Source organism: Fundulus heteroclitus, chromosome 4 (genome assembly GCF_011125445.2).
Source record: "Fundulus heteroclitus isolate FHET01 chromosome 4, MU-UCD_Fhet_4.1, whole genome shotgun sequence".
Classification (NCBI taxonomy): domain Eukaryota; kingdom Metazoa; phylum Chordata; class Actinopteri; order Cyprinodontiformes; family Fundulidae; genus Fundulus; species Fundulus heteroclitus.
Genome location: NC_046364.1, coordinates 8484972 through 8495441, shown reverse-complemented (window position 1 = coordinate 8495441; position 10470 = coordinate 8484972).

The window sequence follows — 10470 nt, the reverse complement described above, 5'->3', positions numbered from 1 at the left end:
ATAAGATCTTTGCACTTAAAATAGGAACAATTCATCTCAAAAATAAGATAATTAGATATCCTGCACTTGAAGTAAGACGATGGAGATGAATTTTTACTATTTTAAATGCAAAAATCTTATTCCATTGGCAAATAGTCTTATTTACCTGCTCTAATCAAGGAAAAATCCAATGATTTCAAGAAAATTTCACTTACTTTTAGTTCCCTTTTTGCAGTGTGCTTGGGCTTTGACTCCTTTTTTACATAGAGCTGTCATTTGTTTGATGACTCTACCTATAAATGCACACCTGCTTAAAACCGACAGGTAAAATCTGCAGATTACTGAACACAGAGCAGACTCTGCCTGTTGCTCCTTTAGGCTCAAAGTCAGCTCAGAGTGGAAGAAGGAGAGAGCCGAGTCTAGGACTGTGGAACAGACTGTATTGTTTTTGGTTTTTCTTGGGGTGAAAAAATATGAAGGTTTATAGTGCTGTCAAAAGTTTGTCCTTTAATCTCCTCGAGTTGCTGGAAGCCAGTGGCAGGTGTCAAGCTTGTCTGGGAGAAGCATCAGTTTTTCCTGCACTGTTTTTTTTTTTTTTGTTTCCCAGCTCCGCTCAACATTTGTGGTTATCTATTTAAAATCAAAACAACGGCGTGCAAAATTAACCTTGTGCTACCTGGATAATGCAGAATTATGCAGGGGACTGTCCGACAGGGAGTTGCACGTTTCATCAGGACAAAGCTGCTGGTTTTAATTTGATCTGATGCTGTTGAATACTGATAGGAAAGAAAAAAAAAGTTTGGTTTTGATGTGATCTGTGATAAAGTTTTTAATAAATCACACAATCTTCCTTATTCAAAAAAACGGTTTGCCGTGCGCTCCTGAGGAGAGCTAAAGACTTGAATGGAAGCAGGAGGCTCGGAAAAGCGTATAAATGGAGTGGTGTGGGGAAAATCCCACCTTTTTCCCGTGAGACATTTTTGAAACAGTGTAAATGTGCCATTTGAATTTATTCAGGGCAGGGCGCGCTGAGCACGGCTGCAGATGCTCTCTGGATGGGTTGGAGGTTTGAGGCGCCAACATCAAAGACTCCATCACTTTTGGTGCCAGGAAGAGCCGAGAGGGTCATCCGTCTCCGGATAACTGTAATTAAAAGATGTGAGATGGAACAGGGGGATCCGGGCGAGGCTGGGGTGAGAAAGCCTTGACTCGGCTTGCACCTGTTTTCTCTGAAGATAACTGTGTCAAACAACCTGAGGACAAAATGCTTACCTCAGCCCCCAAGCTGCTGCTGCAAAGCGTCTTGGTTTAATCAACACGCAGCAATCTCCAGAGGAGGCAGAGTAAGGCTGACCTCCCCTCTTGCTCATGATAGCTGATACCTTGGTGGGCTTATTTTAACCCTTTCTCTGCCATTTTGGCTTGTGCAGCAATTACTTGAACATTTTTTTTCATTTTGTCATGATAAAACCACAACTTTTAATATAGGAAGAGGGCAAATTGTTCCAAACGTTTCTTGCAAGTAACCGAGTGGGCTGCATTAGTTTTATTTCTTCTCCTCTAAAGTCACCTGCTTTCTACAGCTACCTTCGACTACAGCAGCAGTGTCCAAACTTTTCAGCTATTGGGCCAAAATTGTTAAACTGAAAGCGCTCAAGGGCCAAAAAATTTATAAAAATGAATAACATAACCAAAAATATGGTTAAGCCCAACAAAATATGATAATTTTAAACATATTAAACTGTATTTAGATGGCTTTTTGTGGATGGAAACCATTGACTTTTAATTAGAGCAAATGTATTATACACAAGTTAAAATCTTACAGTTCAATGTTTTAATTGAATGTACGGTACAACTCAAAACATTTGTCTTTTAATAAGAACACTTTTTACGTTCGCTTTCATAGTAAATAGAACAACTTTTACTCAAATGCAGACTTTGGTGCATTAAAATCCGATTGAAATTCATTTAATAAAAAATAAGCCAAATTTTTCTTTGTGGGGCCACACTTTGGACACCCCTGGACTACAGTCATAGTAAACCCCTCCCTGCAGCATGATGCTGCCGCCACCATGTTTTACAGTGGGAATGGCTTGTTTGGGTCGATTTATGACAAAAATCGACCTCAGACTGTTATTGATACTCCTAAGTGTCGTTGGAAGTTGCCACAGTGTTGTCACAGACAAAATGTTTTTCCTGAGGCAGACATGGTCGCTGGCTGAAGTGTTTTTATGTACAACCTTTATTTACTTTGGGGTCTCAGCAGAGTTAGAAATCAAAACACTGACGTTTTTGAACCAACCGGCAGAAAATTCACCAGATTCTGAGTCACTTCATTGTTTTGGCCTTTAACACAGGACACCATTGACAGAAAAGACAGATCATTATCAAACTTCCTGGATTGAGGGAGGCAATTCCTTTTTGTTGTTGTTTTTGTTTTTTTAAATCTGTAATTTAAGTATATTTTTTGTGAGAATAAACTACTGATCATCTTTCTGTAGTTCTTTCGATCAATATATATATATATAGATAGATAGATAGATAGATAGATAGATAGATAGATAGATAGATAGATAGATAGATAGATAGATAGATAGATAGATAGATAGATAGATAGATAGATTGATTGATTGATTGATTGATTGATTGATAGATAGATAGATAGATAGATAGATAGATAGATAGATAGATAGATAGATAGATAGATAGATAGATAGATAGATATACATAATAAGTATATTGTTTTTTAATTTGGTAAGTACTGAGGTCCCCAGAGGACACTTAGTAGGACACTATCCCACTAAAATGCCAGTATTCCTGACACATTAAACCTGAGTAAGTCCACTCTTGTGTATCAGCCAAACACTGCAACCCCCCGCACACCTTTTCTTCTCTTGATAAATGGTTTTCCAGACACAAGGAGCATTAATCAGAGAAAATACAGTGATGTGAAAAAGCGTTTGCTCCCCTACACGGTTCCTCGTTTTTTTTTTTTTTGCTATATTGTCCCACTGAAATGTTTCATGTCATCAAACAAATCATAACACTGGATAAAGATAACCCGTGTAAATAATAAATAACTGTTTTTTCTAAAGATGATTTCAATCATTAAAGAGGACCTATGTGAAAAAGTAATTGTTCTCTGCACATACACTAATAAAACTTTGCAATAACTGCAGTTGAGTCTTTAATTTCCCCACTAAGGAGTTTTTTGCAGAAAGGCTTTCCTTCAGCTACCTATGTGAGTTTGATCCTGAAGAGCCTGATTAAGGTCATACTGCAATATGTGAATTGGACTTAGGCCCAGACTTTGACTAGGCCACTCCAAAACGTTTTTGTTGTCGTGTGAGTAATTCAGAGGTGGTTGTCCTGCTGCATCACCAAAGTGTGACTGGGCTCTGGGAGGGTTTAATGGACACTTCTGGGCACCTTAAGGTAGCAGTTCCTGACAATCTGAAAATATTTTTTTTTAAAGGTAACCTCTGCTAGCTGAATTAGGCAATAACTTTCAACATGTGGCCATTTTTATTGCAGTCATAGTGATTTCAGCTCGACTCTTTCACAGATGTGGCTATGTTTGTGATACAATTTGCTGATCTTTCTGTACAAACCAACTGCATTTAATTTAACTTTTTTAAGCTAATCAAGTTCTTTGCAATGAATTTGAATTAATATTCATTTGATCTCTCTGGACAGTAAGATGACAACAAAACAACATTTGCAGGAATTAAAATGTGTTTTATTTTTTCAGTGAGCCTCTTAGAAAATGATCTGTCCCTCTAAATACACAATAGCAGATATTTAGGTACTTATATGTATGAGACAGACAGTAGCAACAAAGAGATGTGTTCTGTGCTCTTTAGCGTATGTTTTGTGCATTTTTGTTCAAGTGTCGTGTGTATGATGCAAAATAAAAACGCTTGAAACTCAAATCGTGAGAATTTAACGCTTCTCGCTTTACATGTTACTAAAACGTCTCAGAAAAATCACAGAAATGGCCTCAATATCAAATGAAATGATGAGGCGTGAAACTGATGGGCGTTAAAGACTGAGTTATATGACATACAGTATATAAAGCATTAGGGAACGTGGCATTTTTCCCTCTGAAGTAACGCACAGGGTCACCTCCAGTGTCCTAGGTTTCAGCACAAACAGCTTTAACTATTGCAATCCTCTATGTAAGGATGATTCTGACGTAGATAATGTTTAAAGGTATACTATGCAACCGGGGTTGATTTTCCAGCGAGGCTCCCCCCAGAGGGCGAAAGTAAAAGTGCACTGTCATAAAGATGTTCAGCTGTTCTGGTTTCTCCGTCAAGCCAGGCGCGGTTGTTTTGAGCTTAGCAGACAGGCAAACGCAACGAAAAGTGGAAAAAACGGCAGTACAAACAATGACTAACACAGTGAAGGTATGAACATCAAGCTTCCCGCAGCGCTATCTTGCCTCGCCAAGCCGCAGCCGCTGCCTCGCCGCGGTAGCGTCTCGCCAACATAAAAAAAAAAAATAATAATAATAATAATAATAATAAAACTCGATATGCTTCCATGTTTATTTGACGTTAACACGCGGTTCTTTGTTGTTGCTTTCGCGCGTGCATATAGTGAATGGCAGGGCAAAAACACATGGAGTTCTCGCCGTAAAGCGAGACTTCTGTGAGTGCGGGCCGTGAGCTCTTGCAATTGCAAGTGCGGTATTTCCCCCACAGACCCCCAGGGCGGCCGAGAAAACCTTTGTTCGACCTGAAATGACTCATTTAATCATCCAAAACGGTATGGAACACATTAATTAACTGAAAAATGTTGCATAGTATGCCTTTAAAACGTCACACCAAACCACTTTAGAGGCTTTTATTTCTTGACCCTGTGAGAAACATGCCTCAAGTATAGATGAAGAGGGCTTGAAACTCCAATCCTCCTCTGGGACACAAAGCTGGCATGTGGATTGGATTGTGGGGCGGCACTGTGGTGAAGTTGCTGGCACTGTTGTCTTGCAGCAAGAAGGTCCTGGGTTTGACCTGAGGTCTTTCTGCATGGAGTTTGCATGTTCTCCCTGTGCATGGGTGAGGTTCTCTCCTCCCACAGTCCAATAAGGTGATTGTTGGGTTAATTAGTCACCATACATTGCCCTTAGGGGTGTGTGTGCATGTGTTGTTTTTTGTTGCCCTGTGATGGACTGACGACCTGTCCTGGGTGAACCCCACCTCTCGCCTCGACCCTGCACAGATAGGTGCGTATAGAAAATGGACGGATGGACGATCGGTTTCTTGTACCTGATGTGGTTGGACTTTCAGGTGAAACAGACATTTGCAGCTGGTGAGCCCAGAACAGACGCATCAGACGGCAACAAACAAATGGCATCTGTTGGACTCCTGATCGGCTGCTCCCTTAAGATGTAAGCGCAGCCGGAAGGCACAGGCCCGTGGTGGGAAAAAATCAACTGTGGCTGGCCCTCTGTGATGTGTGCGACCACCACCACCAACTCCAAGGCTGACCCAAGTGCCTTTGTGACAATATTTCCCAGCCTAAAGAGATGGAGGTGAGAGGCTGGAGCTGGCTGCTAGCGTGATCCCTGGAAAGAGAGGAGACTAAGATCTTTGGCCACACAAAGGGAATCGGTAATGTTGTTGGTCACAGCGAGAGTCGAGGAAACAAGCATCCCCTGAGACGGCACTGTACTCCTTTCTTCCTACGCTCCGGTCCCCAATCCTTTGAGAAGATGTCAGATAAGAAGAGAGGACTTTTCCACACAGTCTTGGGAGAGCGATAAAATCTTCGAGCTGTTAAAGCTGGAGTGTTTTGATAAGTTGCTGAACATTTACTCGTTATCCTACCTAAAGCAGCTTTATATCCTGATCAGTAGATTGTGTGTTTTTTCATCTCTTGTTGTGTCCAGTTTGTTCCTCGGCTTTCTCTTCGGTAGATCCATGTAAACATAGATTAGTTACATCCATTATAAATTCACACTTTGATTAAAGTCAAAGCTCTTATCTCAGATGGCATGGATTAAATTTCTGGGCGTTTTTCTTGTATGATATTCGTTCCACCAGTGGGAAAGGAAGAATTTGCTCCAGAATGATACTTATCGTTTAATAGGGTAAATATATGAGGTGGATATACCTATAAGTCATACGGTAGTATAATTTAAAATAGCGCTAATATACACTACACACAAGATTATGTTCAAACATGAAATCTGAATCTGTTAAAGCCTAATTTATTATATCATTTTAACCAGAGACCCACAGTTATGATTTAAAAAGAAAAAAATGTGACATCTCACAATTTTGTATGAATCAATATAATTATTTGAAGGAAAAGTATTTTCCCCCATTTTAAACACCACTATTTTTATTTATTTTTTATAACATGTTTCCACCACAAATGAGCTCAGTTTAATTTAGCCAATTTGGACCTCCAAAAGGAATAATGTTCACATATTGGACCTGCAGAGCGCCACAGCTAACCGCTCCCCACAGGATCTCACCAAGGCTTGCCAAAGTAAAACAAATCTGATTGAGCGGGTTAATTTCATTCATTTGGTGTTTTGGCTCAGCGGCTGCCAGGTCCGCCACATGTGGCTGGAGCTCCTCAGGATCAAAGCAATCTTCGTGTTCTCCTACAGCGCAGATTTCAGCCAGCGGCGCTGACTGCTGCCAACATTGTGTGAAGGGACAACCGGTCTGACTGGAGGAATGTTGCTGGTGAGAAAGGGATCTGACTTTACTCCCTAAACCGCCTCTATATTAGTCATGCAAACTAATATAGTCATAAAGTTATGCGAATAAAGAGGTAATTTTATGAGAACTCCAAACTGCACCGTCTTCTCCCTGTCTTAAAATAAGAAATGTTGAGCAACTTCTGAATTTATTTTTTTAGTATAGGTTTCACAAATAAGCAAATGCTAAATCAAATTATTATTTGTATCAGGACTTTGAAATGATTGTGCAAAGGACTGTGTGACTTGATTCATGTAATGCTAAGACTTTATTCTTGTAATTTTCCAAAAAAGAAAAAGAAAACTTGTATTAAGGCCATTGTTGATTAAAGAAAATTAAAATTGGCCACAGAGGAATAAAGTTCTCACACAAGAAGAAAATAAAAGTGTTTTAGATTAATTTCACGTTTGTAAGAAAAAACTGGAATGTTTTCTGATGTTGAATAGGCGTAAATTGTGGAGGAAATAAAATTTCATGACAAAAGGCATAAATTTGCAACATTTAAAACAAGTAAATCTCTGACATTGTAAAGTCAGGATTTTGGATCATCTCGTGGACCACACTTTGGTCCACGAGATTTTAGAGGGTGGCCTCGTTTCAGGCAGAGGTGAAGTTTCTTGGTTCATTGTTCATAAATGATGGAAGGAGGGAGCGAGAAATGGACGGATACATTGGGGCCAGCTCTGCAGTAGTGCAGAAACTTCTCCGGTCTGTCGTGGTGAGGAAAGAGCTGAGACACGTGCCTGTGCAAATTCTCATGGATCCGGGTCATGGCAACCATAGCAGGCTTAAATCGAAGGCAGACGGACACTATTCAACATCCACCCAAGAGTCTTCAGTCTTTCGTTACATTCCGTGCTTCAATTTAAATGTGTTTTTTTTTTTTAACCTTGTTTTTTGTGATGGATCTGCACAAAAGAGTCTTAACATGAAGAGAATTTAGAAAAAAAAAAATCTAAAAAGATTAAAAAAAAAACTCAAAATGTGCATATATATCCACTTTGTTTGCTATCAAGTCCCTAAAAAGTTCTGATGCAACAAATTATCTCAAAAGTCACATAATTGTTTTGTTGTCAATCGGCCGGGGGCTCCTGCCGGGGGGTGCGGGGCGCCCCTGGGGTCTGGGGCCCATGGCCGGTGCCACTTCAGCGTAGCTGGCTGCCGGCGGAGCCCACGGGCTCGCCCCTGCAGCTCCTGGGGGCTTCGGCATTGCGGTGGCGGGGGGATTTCCTCGGGGTCGTCTCTTCTTTCCTTGGAGGGGTTGCAGATTCCCTGTGTTGGCCCCTCTTGGGCGTCCTGCTTTGGGGGCCCCTTTGGAGTCTGGGGTTATGGGTCCCCTGGCTCCTGCCTTGGTGCTCGCTGAAGGCGGGCCTTTGGTTCTCCACAACCACTATTGAGCATTTTTCTTCTGGATAAATTTCACATACACAAGTGCACTCTCACAATCATCCACAGGTGCTGGGTTCCAGGTTCTAAGTGTTCACTTATATACAGAAAGCCCGTAATTATTCTTTTTTTTACCTTCTTTTTTCAGGTTTCACATTATACATATCAGCTTAAATAATAATACATATGATTTAGCAATGGTATCAAGGTGTTATTCTATTGTATCTGTTACACTACGTCCGTTGGTTGTGCGGTTCTTTTTACATTTCTCTTTCCAGATGATGAAGCAGACGGAAGAGGTTTTATCATTCTTTCCCTTTTATCTCCTATTTCACCACTTCTTTCTTTTTTTCTTTTCTTGTTCTTCCTTTACTCTCCTACTTTCCCATTGTAGTGTCCATATAATTTGAAATACTCCAAAAAAAATCCCTGAGGTAAGATGTGGCGAGCTCATCCAGACTGATCCAAAGAAACAATAATAATAATAATTTAATAAGTTTTCTGTTATTTTGGAATGAACACGATAATACATCCTCAAAGCTGCGCATATATATAATATATATATATATATATATATATATATATATATATATATATATATATATATATATATAAAAACAAAATTGCAATTATGGAGTTTACTTCCTGTAAATATTTCTCTAATGTGCATGCCAATATATATTTCCATAGTGCTGTTAATGTCCTAAATACAAGTAGGAACTACTGAGAAATGTTAGACTAGAGGTATCATCATCACTTATTTTATTATATCCCAACACATGTTGCTTCCAAACAGTCCTTTGCCATTGCAACATTGAACAGATGGACGTGATGGTAATGATTGCAATTTGATATTTTCTGCATCTCTAGTTTAGTTTCATGGTGTTGGTGTGAAGCTGGGCTCTAACTTTTAATGTAATTAAGATACTACTGCATAGAGAGTGAAGCTAGTTCAGTAATATTTCATCTTGCGTTACATTTTCACAGAATGTCCACGAAAATATGTCATACATCTTTTGATTAAAAGTCATAAAATAAATATTTTGTCATTAAAAATATTTTTCAAACAGGCACTTTTTCCATTTATATATATATATATTTATATATCTCCCAGAAAGGAAAAGAGAAAGTTTTGCACCTGACTGCAGTTGAGCCTTGAAGCAGAAAATGTGAACCTACTGTAAAACTGGACTTAGACACCATTTTATTTTTCACACCCTGCTGTGTTGAATAAAACATGTGAAGCTATAGGTGTAGTTTGTATGCTGGAATATCCTTGCTAAGGCATCAACACAGGGGTGGCCGTTGCTTCAGTGGGTAATACGAATGTCATGCGTTGGATTCCAGCTTTTTCCCCTGCCACATGTTGATGTGCCCCTGGGCAAGGCGCTTAACCCTTAAAGTATGAATGTGGCCTTAGTGTAAATCAGTATGACCAGAAAAGAGCTATATACATTTAGTCCATTTATTGCATTTAGACCACGTCAAAACTGTAAAATAATAACATTTCCTTTTGAAGTTTCAGAGAATGTCTCAAATTTATTCTAACGTCAGGGGAAACATTTTTCAAAGACTGAATAAATTTCCCCCATTTGTTATTTAATTAAACATGAAACCAAATTAGGATTCATGCACTTCTGCGGATGCGGAATGGGACCGTTTACCTAATAGTTCATAATGAGGTTTAAAATGGTAAATAAAAAAATAACCCAGTCTGAATTGGAAACCAGAGATAAACAAGAGCCTCTGTGCCTCGGGAAGGAGAGAGAGAGGACAGAAATAGCTGCGGAGAACTGGCAGAAGACTTGGACTGCCAGTCATGACCAGTTTCCTTCAAATCCTCGGTGCAGAGCATTATTACTGAAACTAGATTTCCCCGTCACTCCGCCTGTACCCCAGCCTCTAGGACCTGTTTGCTCAGACAGAACGAGCTCGTATACTCACAGTTCACATCGTCCTACTGTGCACCAAAATAAAATGTTTTATACACACACAACAAAAATTAATCAAGTTCTTCATAAAATAACGTGGTTTCTGTGATTTCAAAAGGTCTGACGCACAAAAAAAGAGTCTCCTTTTTCTCCCTCTTGGTGGTTGTTCATTAAAGCGCTGTGGGCTAAGAGCAGCAAGCCCGCCTTCACTGCAAAATAAAGAGATGCTGACTGCATTCAGTAAATTAGGTGAACTGCAGTAACTGTGCAGGCAAACTTTAAAAATACTCGGCATTTAAAGCTCAAATAAATGCGAGAGCTGGGAGGGGGGAAAATAAAAAATCAAGTGGCAAGCAGATAAAATGTTAATTATCTCAGTTTTATCCGTCACGCTTCATGAATGTTGTTAATTTGGGCCTTTTAGGGGTGTTTGACCTTGTTTTTGGGAGCAGTCTGTC